Here is a 17,487-nt window from a genome sequence, read left to right as displayed (position 1 = left end):
ATATGGTCTAATTATCTTGAACACTGCTTGGCATACAGTAGACAATTAAAAAAATATTTGTTGAATTAACTTATTAGTTTTGTGGTTTGTTTGTGTGTGTTTGTTGCACTGTCTTATTCAGACAAAGATTAAACAAATGGATAATAATTTAACAAAACCAATTGTTACATCGTGGGGGTTTTTCATTTTCTTTCGACTTCTCTTTGTTTTCACTTTCTTCTTTGTGCCATGCTGAAACCCCCAAATGTCCTGAATATGACTCTACTTTAAGCTGATGTGCACATTTTCTCACCTAAGAATTAGTGCTGCCTGTGTTGCCCTTCCCACTCTCCTTCTAGTACTCAGCCATACCCAATCTCTTCATAGAGCACAACTTTTATGTCTAAATAGCCATTATTTCTGGGACTGCCTGGTCTTACGTATTGGCTAAGAGGCAGTCATTTTCAAGCCAATAGTTCAGGTTAGGACTAAGGCAGTAAAGAAGAGAGAGAATAGTAGTGGTGCACAGAGGAAGATTTGAAAGTTGGATCATCTAGGGGAAAATGATGAATCTTTGTTACGCCCTCCATGGGACAAGAGAAAAAGGACAAATTGGAGGAGGGCATTAATAAAGTTGTGTGCTATTCACTGTGGTTTGTGAAATCCTCCCCTGGCTCCCTTACAAAATCTTCAGCAGAATCTGCATCACCTATAAATATTTGATGGATGGATTTTCTTTTGAGGGGATCTGAATATGTTTTGGTTCCTACTTCAAGGTTGACATCAGGTGAAAGTGGAAGCTTTCCATGGCAGAGCTATGTAAGGCACATTTTAGATGTGGAGACTGCAGACTTCTGGGGCTGCCTGTCTGCCATGGGTTAGGGTGATGGGCCATGCCAAGGAAAGCTGACTTCCTGTCCCTTCCAGGGCACAGCATATAGGTCCTGCAGCTGTGGAGAGGTGAAGCTGGCAGCTAGGGGATGGTGAGTGTACACAGTCATGGGATGGGGCCCTGAGTGCCAATGAGCAGCTGCCCTCATCTTGAAGGTATCCCTGTGCAAGACATTAAGTAACATATTTAAAAACAGCAAGGTGAGTTGAGATAGAGGAGAAGAAGAAAGAAAAACATTTTGTATTTTAGTACCTTTAGCACTGCAGCACATTGGCACTTTCTCTGCTTTTTTGAACAAGGTGCCATATTTTCGTATTCCACTGGGCTGTACAAATAATGTGGTCGGTCCGGTCTGTAGGCATTCTACTTCTTTTTCCTTTCCAAGTCACAGACTATAACATCTGAGTGGTGATGTGTCTTCCATTAGTGAAAATAAGCCAATTTTTACAACATATAGTATTATTAATCTTCAATTACCTTTGATGGGTTTAGCAAAGAGGAAGCAATTTTTTCCTATACCCATAAGAATCATTCTATCATTAAATTCACTTTATTATATGATTTAAAATGAATAAGCAGGGATGAAAATTTAGTACTTGTCAGTAAAATTCCATTTTAAATTGCAGTAATTTCTTTTCTGAATGTCCTTGATATCCAGCAATCATGATATAAAATGTTGCTTATGTATAGATATTATAATACATAGGAGAATTTATTTTCAGTTCTGTGGCAGTCAAGTCTTCTAAGAATAAAATAAGCATTAAAAATAATTGAAACTTTGAAATATGCATTTCTTACTGATATGATTGCTGTCTCTTCTCATGTCAGGGAAGTGGTACTGCTTGGTAGAAAGAACCCAGAATTCAGAATTAGAAGAAGAAAATGGGCAAATTATTTATTTTTTTTAGCTCCCAATTTTATCTTTGTTAATAAATAAAGACTTGTATTGACACTCATTGTTGCTCTGCACTGGGCTTTTGCTCTAAGTAGCAAATTTCTCAATTTTCTTCCAACCCTGGAGTTTAATGATATTTGAATCATGCTTTAAACACATACACACATACTCTCTTTTTTTCTAAAGAATACTACTATTATTAAACTATTTTTAATAACTATGGGTCTTAGAACATGTTTGCATGAATATAATAGAAACCTATTGAATTTGCTCAAGTAAAAATTCTTTTTTCCTTTTTTAAAAGATTTTATTTATTTGAGAGAGAGAGCATGGGGTTGCAGAGTGAGAAGGAGAAGCAGACTCCCCACTAAGCAGGGAGCTCAATATGATGCTTGATCCCAGGACTCCAGGATCATGACTTGAGCCAAAAGCAGATGCTTAACCCACTGAGCCACCCCGGCACCACTAATATATTATTTTAAAAGTAGTTACATTATAAAAATACTTTCATAGTCCATAAAGGAACAGAGAATGATTAAGTTACAGGAAAGATGGGAATCAATACATTTCAGGACTCTCAGTATCAAGATTTTAGAGATCTTTGCTCTAGTGCTCCATCATTAATGTGCCTCAGCTAGCAAAATATGGAGATAGAAAACCTAATTTTCTGAAATGGCTTGTTTCTCCTTGGTCATATGTCTACCTTTGATCCAATCAGCTGTGGCTCAGGAGAATGCAAATGGGATAGAAACAGGGCAGCCAGACTATTCAGCCAGGATTTGTTCAAAGGTCACATACTGTTCAGGTAATAGCTGGATACAATACATAAGGCAGCTAATGATGGTGTCACTTTGAAGAAGTCTGAACTACCACTGGATTTATTTTCTCATAAACAGATACTGCATTTCATATTCTTTTGGAAAATATCTTCAGATCTTTAAGAGAAAAAAAAATACCAACTTTAATTCAGTTAATCTGGCAATTAAAATCTCTCCTTTTATTTACTTCAGTGTCTTTGTTCCCGCTTGACGGAGAAATGTATTGAACCTCACTCATTGCTGCTCTACACTGGGCTTCTGCTCTGGCCAGGTCCATAGAATCCTTTCCCAAACCAATTAAGAAGCTCAAATCCTGCACGTTCAGTAACAAATATGATAGAACAAATGCGTTCTTCTTGTATTTACCACATTATTTTAAACATAAATTGTGTATCAAAGATGCAGGTCATTGATTCCATCCATCCTCCCCTCCGAAAGATTCTTACTTGCCTCCATCACAACAGAGCCCCCTCTGGCCTATTTGTACTATGTAACCTCACTCCTTCCCCGGACTCAGGCAAGTAAGCCATATGTAGACAGTTGGCTGGCACAAGAGGATGCACCCCATTGCACAGCTAAATCAATCAGATTTTCCTTTTTGAACATTTGAAAGAGGAGAAAGAGACCTAGGGAGTGGGTAGCTACATCACTTTTATAGGGGAGCTGGAGAGAGTGACTGCCCTATTCTTACTCTTGCCTTTCCCTTGAATTCTGTAAGATTATTACTTCTTATAGCATAGATCAAGAGTATAATAAACACATGGGCTAATTTGAGTAGGTTACTTGAAATAAAACTTGGTCTAAAGCAAATAGAAAAAAATATAAATACCAATATTGTTTTCCTTTAAAAAAAAAAACAACAACCTATTATTTCCTAAATTTAGTAGTTCTCTAACTTGAGCATGCATCAGAATTAGCTGGGGGCTTGTAAAGTGTAGATTGCTGGGACTCATTCCAGACTTTCTGATTCAGTGTGTCCAGGATGGGACAGAGAGCATTATATTTCACATTTTTTTTTAAGATTTTATTTATTTACTTGATAGACAGAGAGAGATCACAAGTAGGTGGAGAGACAGGCAGAGAGAGAGGAGGCAGGCTCCCCGCTGAGCAGAGAGCCCAATGCGGGGCTCAATCCTAGGACCCTGGGACCACAACCCCAGCTGAAGGCAGAGGCCCTAACCCACCAAGCCACCCAGGCACCCCATATTTCACTTTTCTAACAAGCTCCCTGGTGATGCTGATCTTTCCGGTCCAAGGATCACTCCTTGAGAAACAATGCTCTAGAAATAATTATCTAAAATGACCATATAAAAAAAATAAAATGATCATACCAACATGACTTTTTTTTAAAACCCTGAATTAAGATTCTTCAAAAGAGTACAGTATCTAAGAGATTTCATGCTCTGGTAGAAGCCAAATAACCTAGATGCAGATACTAGCTCAGCCACTTACAAAGCTGCTTGGACAAGATACTTAACATTTCTGTGCCTCTTCATCTGTTGAGTAGAGAATGTAATAGACAATGCTAACAAGCAGCTGGCACTGTATAATTGCAGGCATTCATATAGAACCCAACATATGAATGGCATCCCCTAGAAAATGTGTGAAGGGACCGTCAGGAATACCTACCTGAGGGAGCTGTAACAGTTAAGATCATTATAAGGATTAAATAAAGTATAATGCATATGAAAGGTTTAGAATAATACCTGGCATATGGTAAGGGCTCATTAGATGCTAACTACTAGAATCTGGTCCATATATTAGCTATGCAAAGAAAATCTTGAAAACATAGTCATGGTGACTGTATTCTTAGTTGAGAATTAAAGGAATGCAGGGTACCTCAGTGGCTCAGTGGGTTAAGCATCTGCCTTTGGCTGAAGTCATGATCCCAGAGTCCTGGGATCAAGCCCCATATCAGGCTCCCTGCTCAGCGGGAAGCCCGCTTCTTCCTTTCCCACTCCCCCTGCTTGTGTTCGCTCTCTAGCTGTGTCTGTCTCTGTTAAATAAATAAATAAAATCTTTAAAAATAAGCAAATAAAATAAATAAAATCTTTAAAAAATAGATAAAATCTTTAAAAAAAAAACAAAAACAAACAAACCCGAAAAGAATGCAGTTACCACTGTGCAGGCATACTAGATTAAAAATGTTTTTTCTAAGAGATATATTCTTTGGAGTGCAAGGAAGCCAAAAAAGAAAATATGACCTTAATTCTCCCAGGACACAAAACTACCCTTTACACATATCCAGTATAAAATTCAGCAAATAACCACTGCTGTCCCCAAATAGTTTTTTAATATCCTGAACTATTAATACTCTGGCTATCAAGAAGTAGTTAGTGCTCTGTATAGTTTGGAGCCTAATGATTTTTTAAATTAAGTTAAATTTCCTTCTCTAACATACAGTGTCCCGATTTAAAATATTACTGTAGGGATAGGCGGTAGATTGCACAATTTTATTTGACAAGATAAGAAAGTGCTTTAAGCACAGAAATAGTTAAAAAACCAAAGTGATAAATGGAACTATAGGAATAGTACAAGCCAAGAGAGCTTGATGCCATAAGAAAAGTCCTTTGAGACATGTATGTGAATGTTCATAGCAATATGACATTAGAGCCCAAACCCAGAAACAATCCAACTGTCCATCAACTAGTAAACGAAGAAATAAAATATATTAGTTATGTATTACTATGTCCAAATCACCACCGCCCCCCCGCCCAAGATGTAATGACTAAAAAAAGTGTTTATTTTCTCACCGTTCCTGTGGGTTTGGAATCTGGACCTTGCTTAGTTGGGTAACTCTAGTCTCTTTCAAGATTGAAATGAAGGTGCTATTCAGGGTTGCATCTCATCTGAAGTCCATGCTCACTCATATGGTGTTCATAGGCCTCAGGTTTTCGTTAGTTCTGACCATAAACATCAGTTCCTTTGCCATGAGGGATCTTTCCATAAGGCTGCTTACATGATGGCTGCTCAGAGCAAGCGATTCATGAGAGAGAGAGAGAAAGAGAAAGCCCTAAGAGGAAAGCTATAGTCTCTTTATAACCTAATCTTAGGAATGACATCTCACCAAATTCAGTTCATTAGGAGCAAGTTGCTAGGTCCAGCCCACTCTCAATGGGAAGAAACCACACAAGGGCACGAGAAAGCAGGAGTTATCTAAGACCATCTTAAAATTTGCCCACTTCTATATAAAATCCATACAACAGTACTATTCGGCAAAAAAATAGGAACAAACTACCAAGATATGCTGCAAATGTGTGAACCGCAAAAACATTAGGCTAAATGAAAGAAGTCAGACTTAAAAGATTGAATACAGTACTGTATAATTCTATTACTTGACATTCTGAAAAGGCCAAACTATCAAAACAGAAAGAAAACCAGTTGTTACCTAGGGCTGGGGGTTTGAGTGGGGAAAGCAAAATTTGGGGGGAATGACGGACATGTTCCGAACTGGATTATCGTGATAGCTGCACCTCTCTGTGTATTTACCAGAAATCATTAAACTGTACACTTACAAGAAAAATGGCATGGGATACAAAACAACCGGCGGCCAGTTCTTTTCAAAAACTCTGAATTTCGTGAAAGGCAGAAGAATTATGTCAGAATAAAAGAAAGAAAAGATACGACACCAACTGCAATTCATGATCCTGGATTGGATCCTGATTGTTGGGGGGAGGGGATGGTGGCATGCCATTTGGATATTACTGAAAAATCGGAGAAGTTACATATGGACTATTGATTAGATAATACTACTGTACAAGGTTAAATTTGCCAAATAATTGTCCTGTAGGTATGTAGGAGAATGCCCTTATTCTTCATAAATACGTGTTCTTTCGTGGTAAAGTTCCATGTTTTCTGCAACTACCTCTTGACTAGTTCAGGAAAAAAATTTATATGTGTCCAGAGAATGTGGAGGAGAGATAGAGTAAATGTATTTCATTATTAACAGCTGGTTAACAGCTGGTGAATCTGGTTGAAGGGTATATAGGAATTCTGTGTATTATTCTTGCAACTCTTTTGTAAGTTTAAGATAATTTCAAAATAAAAAGTTTAAAAAAGTAAAACAAATCTTTGAATGAATTCTCTCTCTTAGCTTCCATATAGGATCAAGCACAGCTATCAGCACAAAGAGAAAAACCAACCACAGAAAAAAGGAAACAACTACTTTTGACTACTGCTTGTCAGGTACTGTTTTTCTTTGTTTGAACTAATTCCTATAACACCCTTAGAGCACTAATTCTTCATCCCATTACATTATACAGCCCATTACAACAACATAGGGAGTTTAAAAATTCCCTATGCCCTTGCAGCAGCCATACAGACAAATTTAGAAGCTCTGGGAGTAGGACCCAGTCAGCAGTGTTTCTAAAGTTCTCCAGGTGATTCTGCTGTGCAGCCGAGGTTGGAACCACCACCTTGGACCTAAAGCTTTATTATGTGTCTTTTCCAATTGTCAAAGTTGAGGCCCAGGGAGATTCAATAACTTGTCCATGGTGATACAGCTTGTGAAAGTGCAGGGGTTAGAGCTGGACATGAACGCACAGAAAGCAGAGTGTGTGGGGGTGTCTAGGTGACCCCATTTTCAGGCTCTCTCCACCACACTTCCTGGACATCTGGAGTCTTCCCTGGGCTTTCCCCAGCCTGCCCTGCAGGCCAGGAGCCGAGCTGGATGCTGCAAAATATGATCAGAGTTGCTTTGGATTTTAAGGAAAATGAACATGAATATATAAAAGATAATGAAAATTTGTAGAAAAACTGTAGAAGCACATAGCTTTTTTGTGAGCTGATGAAATCTAGTGATGGAAGTAGGTTCAATCAAGAAAGTCTTCTTTGATAAGTTGTCAGAAAAAAGAAATTGACATCTCTAAACATTCTTTCTCATGAAAACCTTTATCTCCTTTCAACACTTTTTTCTAGAGTATTTTCCTCCTTGGCTTCTCCTGAAATTTCCTTCGACTAGACAAAACAGACCTAATTTTTTAAAATTGTAAAACAAGGAATTTTGAAAAGACTTCCCTCCAAATTTAGAATAATTAAATATGTTTCCTTGAAGCCATGTTTACCAATAACTTGCAAATCATTAGAAAGAATTATGTCTCATTTTAGTTCAGTCCTGTCTATTAATTTTTCATATTGCTGAACAGATAACATTCATGTTATAAACCTTAATTGTTGCTGCTCCTTGGTTTTCCAAACATTTAGAAATAAACCTCTTCAAGTGCTATTTAAGCTGAAGAAGGAGAAATTTGACCCGCAGTTTATCACCTAGCTCATTAGCATACTAATATGACTATAATTTGCATTTGACTAGGGGGTTGTGCTTTCACCCTGTAATCTTGTTGGTGGAATATCACAGTTTTGGGTTGATTTTTAAGACAAATTGTATATCTACACTGGGGAAATAAGGTGGTGTTAATACAAGAAGCTTGGAAGTGAATTAATTGCTTTGAAACAATCCCATGTTGGTTTAGCCCCTTAGGTGGTGTTATTTGCACAGCTCTCGCAAATGCTAATGATCAATTCACATTGGCATTTAAACAAAATCAACCCTAAGACATTTCTCACACTTCCTAATGAATGATTCCTTTTTTCTTAGTCTCCGAGTTACCTAGGTCCTGCGGTGATCTAGAGTAGCTCCATTTTGATAAGAGAAAGTATGACGGGGAGACTTTCTAATAGCTCTTTCAGATAACTAGTTCAGATAACTAGCTCCTAGTTAAGAATGACCCAGCTTAAAAAAAAAAAAAAAAAGGAATGACCCAGTTCTTTCCTAGCCATGGATGCAAAACTTTTACCTTGCTGTGGATACCCATGGGAAGGAAAATAATATGGGCCTGTACTGATGGCAGTCTTGCTGGTAATTGAGATTTTTATTATTAAAAAAAAGTAATTAAATATTTTTTTAAAGTAAAGTTTATTTATTTATAAAGTAAATTTTATTTATTTATTTGACAGAGAAATCACAAGTAGGCAGAGAGGCAGGCAGAGAGAGGAGGAAGCAGGCTCCCTGCTGAGCAGAGAGGCGGAGGGGGCTCATCCCAGGACCCTGGGATCATGACCTGAGCTGAAGGCAGAGACTTTAACCCAGTGAGCCACCCAGGCACCCCAGTAATTAAATATTTTAAGTAAGGGCGCCTGGGTGGCTCAGTGGGTTAAGCCTCTACCCTCTGCTCAGGTCATGATCTCAGGGTCCTGGGATGAGCCCTACATCAGCCTCTCTGTGCTTCCCCTCTCCCTCTCTCTGCCTGCCTCTCTGCCTACTTGTGATTTCTCTGTCAAATAAATAAATAAAATCTTTAAATATATATGTGTGTGTGTGTGTGTGTAAAGTAATAACATGTTATTCTAAAATATTCTGAAAATATGTTAGAAGTCTGCAGTAAAATGCACACTTAATGCATAGAGAGGCAGGATATTTCTGTTACAGTAACACCATTGTTTTCTGAATGTGCTATAGACTGAATGTTTTATTTTCCCTCCAAATTCATATGCTGAAACCTGATCCCCAAGGGATGGTATTTCAGAGGTGGAGCCTGTGGGAGGGGATTGGGTCATGAGGGCTCATGGGATAAATGACTTTATAGAAGAAACCCGAGAGGCGCTGGGTGGCACAGTCAGCTAAGCGTCTGACTCTTGGTTTCAGCTCAGGTTGTGGTCTTGGGGTTGTGGGATCAAGCCCTGTGTCAGGCTCTGCGCTGGGCACAGAGTCTGCTTGTCCCTCCCTCTCTGCTCCTCCCTGCCACATGCTCCCTCTTTCTCTCCAATCAATCAATCAATCAATCAATAAAATCTTTTTAAAAATTAAAAACCAGAGTACATTACAGAGACATGCTATATTGCAAAGACCTAGAACAGTAACTGGCATATATTAAAAATCTCAGTAAATATATACTGAGTGAATGGATGGATGGATAGGTGAATAAAGGAGACCTTAGCAATACAAACCAGCAGGGAGGAAAAGAAAGCTAGAATTGGTACAGGCAGGCTAGCACCTCAGGCAGATAATCCCATCTGGTACAAGGTACAGTGACCATATTCCTGTTTCTAAAGAGTAGAACAACTTGGGTGTAATCGCGTTCATTTTGGCAGGTGGGGTTGGGCAGAGGCAGAAATGTTACTAACCTGATCACTATTCTCCACCCTCAGCTAATGTATTCCTTCCTTCTCTGTCCCACCTATATGTGTTGCTAAGATTCCATCATTCGTAGCACCTAAGCCTGCCCATAACCATCTATAGGACAAGCAGAAATATCTATCATCCATCTATCTATCTATCTATCTATCTATCTATCTATCTATTATCTATCGCACCCATGATCTAAAAAGCTGCCCTAAATAACCTGGGTTGTGTCTAGACATGGAATAGGTAAAAGCTAGTAATATGCACCAGTATCATCTTAGTTCAGACTGCTATAACAAGCACCACAAACCAGATGGCTTATAAACAAAAGAAATTTATTTCTCACAGTTCCGGAGACAGGAACTCCAAGATCAGGGCTTCAGTATGGTTAGGTTCTGGGAAGAGCCCACTGCTGGGATGCACACTGCTGAATTCTCATTGTATCCTCACATCACAAAAAGAGGGTGAAAGATCTCTCTGGAGTCCCTCTTATAGGAGTACTAAACCCATTCATAAGGGCTCTACCCTCATGATCTAATTATCTCCCAAGGGCCCCACCTCCTAATACCATCACACTTAGGGGGTAAGATTTCAATGTATGGATTTTGAGGGGACAGAAACACTCAGTTCATCACAAGTATCAAACCCTAAAAACACCATCTCAAACATTTCAGAAAGCTAGGGCTGAGGCACCATATGCCAATTACATAGATTCAGTAATACATTCGTTTGCTTTATGTGAATCCATATTTGTATTTATACCAAAGTTCTTATATACCCAAGCAGAATTATATACCATTTGGTAATATTCTGCTTATTAAACTGGCTAACAAGGTAATTCTTTGGGCCTAGGTGATTTGAGGAAGATACAACAAGAATTTGCGCAGAAAATAGCAGTAATCTTCTAAATACAGCCAAGTCAATTGTATCTGTTGTGCACTAACAGAAAGACTCCTGGGCTGTAGTAGATAGCCCACTATGTAATCATCCTGGCTGAATAGCCTCAGATACTTTGTTTTGAAGGGAGTGCAGAAATCCTGCAGGCTTAATTGCCAATAAATCAGCATGACCTCCACTCCCTGGCAGTCCTTTTTTACAATGATCTTTTCAACCAGAAAATGAAGAGATGGATTTTACAGTGTGCGCATACTGCCTAGGGTGAGATAACAGAATTACACTTGCCGTGTTCTCCATTACAGCCCATGCTAGATAATGAAGGACTCTATTAATGACATGTTCTGTTTGCTTTTAGGTTATTTTTGTCTTGTATTATAGTTATTTCTTTTTGTTATTATGGAGAGCTGTCTTTCCTTTCAAAAAAAAAAAAAGCCTTCTATCATTTGTTAATTCAATATTTTATCATCACCAGAGATTTTAGTCCCTAGTTAATTCACAAAAATTTGCATTAAAATATTCTGGCTTACTCAAAAAGCTATTCACAAACTGATTGAATTGGATGTTACTCTTAGCTGATTTTCAGATTTGTCTTAGAAAGTAACTCCTTTGAATTAATATTTCTTTCATGACTATAACTAATACAGAAATTTTAACACCCATCCATACACAGACATAACATAGCCTGCTGTTTGTACTTCTGAACTGTTTGAATGTTCAAGTTTAATTTGAATAAGCAATATTTTGTGGTATGTGTGTGTGTGTGTGTGTGTGTGTGTATATATATATATTTAGATTTTACTCTATGAACACTTAAGAAAATCATAGAATTTAAAACTGCTAAATCATAGATTCCACATCCCACTTAATTCTGAAGTACCTGCTATCTCTTCTGAATTTAGGGTGATGCTTCTTTTACCTGAAAGCAGGGAACTGGTCCAGATGATTTCTTGGAGCTCTGTCTAGCTTTAAGATCTCTGATGCAACCAGCCTGGTCAGGAGGCCATCTTCCTGTGTGTGGGCTGTGTGCTGGACAATACTGTTGTGCTGACAATATACATTAAAAAAAAAAAGTTTTAGGATTGGGAAGATTCTGAGATAATGGCAGCCAGGACCTCCTATTTTAATCTCACCAAATCCCTGCATAACAAAACACAGAGCCACTAGATAGCAAGACCAATAACATTTACAATGAAATTAGGTGACAGAGTATCTTCGAAAACCCACAATACAAGCAAATGAAAATGAGCCACAAAAATCCGCAAGTCCTACCACTTGTGTGGTAAAAAGCAGAGGAAAGCAATAGAGCCTCTAAATGAACTTGAAAACAGAGCACAAAAAATGGCCAACAGCTATCTACTGGAAAGTGTAGAAGACCGATTTGAGAATAGCAGCTGAAATTGGGAGGTAGTTCAAATGACAGCTGAATGCAAGAAGTCTCCAGTCAGGATGGAAGGCACTAGAAGAGTTTGGTCCCAATGAATTCATGCAGCTGCCCATTCTGTTCCCTTCCAGTATAGATCTTGACCTAGACTCCTGAGAGCAGAATCAAATTGATCAGGATAACAACAATAGAAACAAAGGAAAGAGAAGAGCCATAGCCAGGAAATCTCAGAAAGTAAAGAATTATTTTTTAAACACTTTATGGAAATAAAAGAGGGAGCTCTGTGAAGTTAGCCAAGCTACCCTGAACCATGCCACTTTCTAAACATTCAGAAAACCTTTTTTCACATAAAAATGGGCAACATATCACTTACTATATGAAAAGAAAGAGAATAAAGAGCACAATGGCATCAGACAGTGAAAGCACATCAGAAACGTGTTCATGGCATATGTCAAGATTATAACCTTTAATTTCAAAATAATCTAGAAGGTGTTAAGAAAAATAATCTTTTTTTTTTTTTGTAAAGATTTTATTTATTTATTTGACAGAGAGAAATCACAAGTAGATGGAGAGGCAGGCAGAGAGAGAGAGAGGGAAGCAGGCTCCCTGCTGAGCAGAGAGCCCGATGCGGGCCTCGATCCCAGGACCCTGAGATCATGACCTGAGCCGAAGGCAGCGGCTTAACCCACTGAGCCAAGATATCAAGAGATAAAAAAAAAACCATAAATCAAATCTTATTATAAATTCAGAAATGGGATGCTAGAACTCAGAGAATTAAAAATAAAAGAAAAATCACTTCAGAAATGGAGCCTTAAATAAAAAGAACACTAGAGAACATAAAAACAATATCTTTTCTTTTTTTTCTTACATAAGCCTATGCCCATTGTAGGCATTGAACTCATGATCCTGAGGTCAAGAGTCACATGCTCTACCAACTGAGCCAGTCAGGTGCCCTGACAAATAGTATGCTAAGCAAGAGCTGAAAAGAACAAGAATTTTCAAAATGAAAAAGAAGTTAACAAAGATAGACACAATTCAAGAGAAAGTGACAAATTTAAGGCAAAGAATATCTAACATATAGATAATAGGAAGTCCTCAAGAAAGAGAAATCAAGTTGAGGGAACAAAACAAACACTAAAAAACATTAATTCAAGAAAACTTTCCTAAAACAAAAAGAAAAAAAATTTAAATTGCATAGGGAATGAGTGCATTATGTATCTGAGAATCTTCACTCAGAACAACCAACATCAAGACATAATTTAGTAAAATTATTAGGTTTTATTTTTTTTAAGATTTCACTTATTTATTTGAGAGGGAGGAAGAGAGAGAGAGAGAGAGAGGGAGATGCAGTGGGGGGAGGGGCAGAGGAAGAGGGGGAGAAAGAATCCCAAGCAGACTCCCTGCTGAGTGTGGAGCCTGACATAGAGCTCCATCTCATGACCCCAAAGTGATCACCTGAGCCAAAACCAAAAGTCAGACAATTAACTGAGCGACCCAGGCATCCCAAATTATTGGACTTTAAAGAAAAAGGGATAAAAAGTTTTTAGACATCTAGGCAAAAGGAATGTGTGATTTATATGACAAACACAATTATATTATCATCAGTCTTGTCAACACTTTAATGCCAGACATAAATGGGGTAACATATTTAATCACTAAAAGAAACCAAATGTGAACCAAGGGTATATTTAGCAAAACTGACCATCAGGTGTCAAAAGCACAAACAAATGTTTATCAACATGCAGGAATTTAGGGAATAGTACCCTCATTTTTCTCTTTGAGGAATCTACTAGAGATCAGGCTTTAGAGAACCAAAATAACTAGAGAGACATCGACATAAGACCTGCTCATGAGCATTAAACAAATAATTACGTGTAGGACTCAGACTAAATAAGGGCTAAAAGGGAGAGTATGGTATGTAAAGGCTGTCTGACAATGGAGTTACCATACAACTATCAAAACTGAGAGAAGAAAAAAAACAAACTGAGAAGATAATGGGAGAGGAATACATGAAAAACTTCTATCTTTCCTCAGTAATTATATTTTTCTGTGCCTATGATGTATATAACATGGGATCATGTAAATGGAAATTCTGGGATATTCAAATTGTCTATCACCCTCTGCCCTTGAAAACCCAGATTTTCCTGTGTGGAAGACTAAATGCAGGCAGGCTTAAACACAAAACCTGTAATCCTGAATTTGACTTGGAAATATCAATATTAATTCAGATGTATTTTATGTTTAAAATGCGTATTTCGGGGCACCTGGGTGGCTCAGTGGGTTAAACCTCTGCCTTCAGCTCAGGTCATGATCTCAGGGTCCTGGGATCGAGCCCTGCATCAGGCTCTCTGCTCAGCAGGGAGCCTATTTCTCTCCCTCTCTCTGCCTACTTGTGATCTCTCTCTCTGTGTCAAATAAAAAAAAAATCTTTAAAATGTGTATTTCTCTGTATCTGTGTATTGTTTAATATGAAAACTTTTTTACAAGAAATGTTTCTTTTTTTTTTCTTATTCTAAAGATTTTATTTATTTATTTGAGAGAGAGAGAGAGTGAAAGGGAGCACAATTGGCAGAGAGGGACAGAACCAGACTCCCCACTGATCAGGGAGCCAAATTCAGGGCTTGATCCCAGGACCCTGGGATCATGACCTGAGCTGAACACAGATGCTTAACCGACTGAGGCACCCAGGAGCCCCAGGGAGGTTTTCATTTTAAACTTTCTTATCTCTGTCCATTGAAGAACCCTAGAAACAATGACCAATCCTGTGGCCATGAGCATCCTTAGCAGCCAGCTTGTGGTCTTGAAATACCATGATGCCATTTCTCTCTAAAAGAAATCTGAGGGGCACTTGGGTGGCTCAGTTTAACGACTGCCTTTAGCTCAGGTCATGATCCCAGGGGATCCCAGGCTCCCTGCTTCTCCCTCTCCTTCTACTGCTCTGCCTGCTTGTGCTCTTAGCTCTCTCTGTCAAATAAATAAAATCTTAAAAAAGAAATAAAAGAAATCTGAACTTCTTGAGGAAATGGCTGATTTCAGGTTTGGGGCAGTGTATTGGTTTGCTAGAGCTTCTGTAGCAAAATAGCATAAATGGAAGAAATTTATTGTCTCACAGTTCTGCAGGCTAGAAATCCAAAATCAAGGTATTAAAAGGGTTGGCTCCTTCTGAGGGTCATGAGGGAAGGCTCTATTTCATGCCTTTTTTCTTAGCTTATAGGTGGCCATCTTTGCCTTATGCTTCTTCACAATGTCTTCTTTCTATGTGTATTTTTGTAGTCCCTTTTCTTTATAAGGACATCAGTTAGATTAGGGACCACTGTAACTACCTCAGTTTGGTTAATTACCTCTGCAAAGACCCTATCTCCAAATAAGGTCACATTCTGAGATACTGGGGGTTAAGACTTCAACATATGCATTGGGACTATAATTCAAATAATACAAGTAGTAACTATATAAAATGAACTTTAAACACCTTGTTATACTAAATAGTGAGGAAGTTCATTAAGATTATCAGGATCATCGGGCTCTCTGCTCAGCAGGGAGCCTGCTTCCTCCTCTCTCTCTCTCTGCCTGCCTCTCTGCCTACTTGTGATCTCTCTCTGTCAAATAAATAAATAAAATCTTAAAAAAAAAAAGAAAAAGAAAAGATTATCAAGATCAGGCGCTTGGATGGTTCATTCAGTTAAGCGTCTGCCTTTGGCTCAGGTCATGAGTCCAGGGTCCTGAGATTGAACCCCGAGTTGGGCTCCCTGCTCAGTGAGGAGTCTGCTTCCGCCTCTCTTTCTCTCTCTCTGCCCCTCCCCCCCCACTCAGGTGCTCTCTCTCTCTCTCTCTCTCTCTCAAATAAATAAATTAAATCTTTAAAAAATTAATTAAATCTAAAAAAAAAAAAAAAAATCAGGGTCATGTCCAAAGGCCAAGGAGCCAACCTAAAGAGTCTCCCAATGGCCAAAGAAAAGGTGGGGAAATTACAATTTGAGCTTCAAAGCTGATTTTATACATATATATATAATTTATATTTCATATATTATTATGCATATTATTAATATGTTATATATTTTTATATGTAATAAATTGGTTTCCTTTTGAGGATGACAGGGAAATAATTCATTATAAGAACTGAATATAAAAGAATTAACTATTTATTTATTTCCTATGTGAACAATGCCATTGTGTTACTAAATAGTAAACAAGGGAAAGCATCTTTTTATAGAAGTATTCCAACTAATAATTGAAAAAGAAATGATGGGGGTGCCAGGCTGGGTCAGTTGGTAGAGCATGCGACTTGCTCTCAGAATCATGAGGTTAAGCCCCACATTGGGTGTGGAGCCTTCTTAAAAAAAAAAAGAGAGAAAGAAAGAAAAAAGAAGCATTCCTGGATGGCTGTCGGTTAAGGGTCCAGCTCTTGTTTTTCGTTCAGGTTATGATCTTGGGTTGATGGGATTGAGCCCCCATTGGGCTCCATACTTAGCTCAGAGTCTGCTAGAGATTCTCTCCCTCTCCTTCTCCCTCTCCTTCTACTCCTACTGTCTCTCTCTTTCTCTCTCAAAATAAATAAATAAGTAATTTTTTTTTAAAGTAAAGAAATGATAGGATTAGAGTTGCACCATTTTCCAATTCTTAGCAAATTAATGGATAGGCACTGAGCATTAGGAATTAGCTGACATCGCAAAAAGGGAGGCAACCCAACATGTGGCTCCAGCAAAAGAAAACCATCTTTCCATTCAGGTTACTCTAACAAAATGGCACAGACTGGGTGGCATAGAACAGCGAAAATGTATTGCTCACCGGTATGGAGGCTCGAGGTCTGAGATCAGGGTGTCAGCATAGTTGGGTGAGGGCCCTCGTCTGGGTCGCAGACTTATCCTTGTATCTTCATATGGTGGAGGGGTCGGGGGAGTTCTGTGGGATCTCTTTTATAAGAACATGAATCCCATTCATGAGGACTCCTCTCTCATGACCTAATAATCTCCCAGAGGCCTCACCTATTAACACCATCACCTTTGGGGGTTAGGATTTCAAAACATGAATTTAGAGGGGACACAAACATTCAGTCCATACCATATAGTCTTCCCTAAGGATCCAAACATGAACCCGAGCATACCTCTGGGTCCAGCTGCCAATGTGCAGGAAATGAAGAGGATGAAGAAACTTGTTGAACCACCCTATGGGTGCATAGTCAACAACATTTGGATTATAATTAAATAAATAAAACTAAATAAAATAAAACTAAAGTTTTATATCCCCCCCCACCCCTGCAAAATTAGAGTGTAGGAGAGTATATGGATTAAGAGTATATGGATTAAGTGGTCTAGGTTCTTCAACAGATAAGATGTGAAGAAAAGAATTGGAGGAGAAACCTATGCATTAAGAGACTTGCAATAGATCACTAAACAGTATTCCTGGGTTGCACACTTGGATATCTTATTATACTTGGGTAATATAAACATAAAGCAAGGATTGCTTTAATCTTCAGAATAGCAGTTACTTTTGTCAACATAGGAGTTA

General features: G+C 38.4%; 1 long non-coding RNA gene across 1 annotated transcript in view; it reads left to right on the top strand.

Moving 5' to 3' along the window:
* Window positions 1-17,487, top strand: part of LOC116595551 — a 48,513-nt gene that overhangs the window by 9,120 nt on the left and 21,906 nt on the right. Inside the window, exon 3 of the long non-coding RNA XR_004287733.1 lies at window positions 6,678-6,769. This is a non-coding gene — a long non-coding RNA (uncharacterized LOC116595551). The remainder of the gene's footprint in view (window positions 1-6,677; window positions 6,770-17,487) is intronic.

This window comes from Mustela erminea, chromosome 7 (assembly GCF_009829155.1).
Source record: "Mustela erminea isolate mMusErm1 chromosome 7, mMusErm1.Pri, whole genome shotgun sequence".
Taxonomy (NCBI): domain Eukaryota; kingdom Metazoa; phylum Chordata; class Mammalia; order Carnivora; family Mustelidae; genus Mustela; species Mustela erminea.
This window is presented reverse-complemented; position numbering and strand designations above follow the sequence as displayed.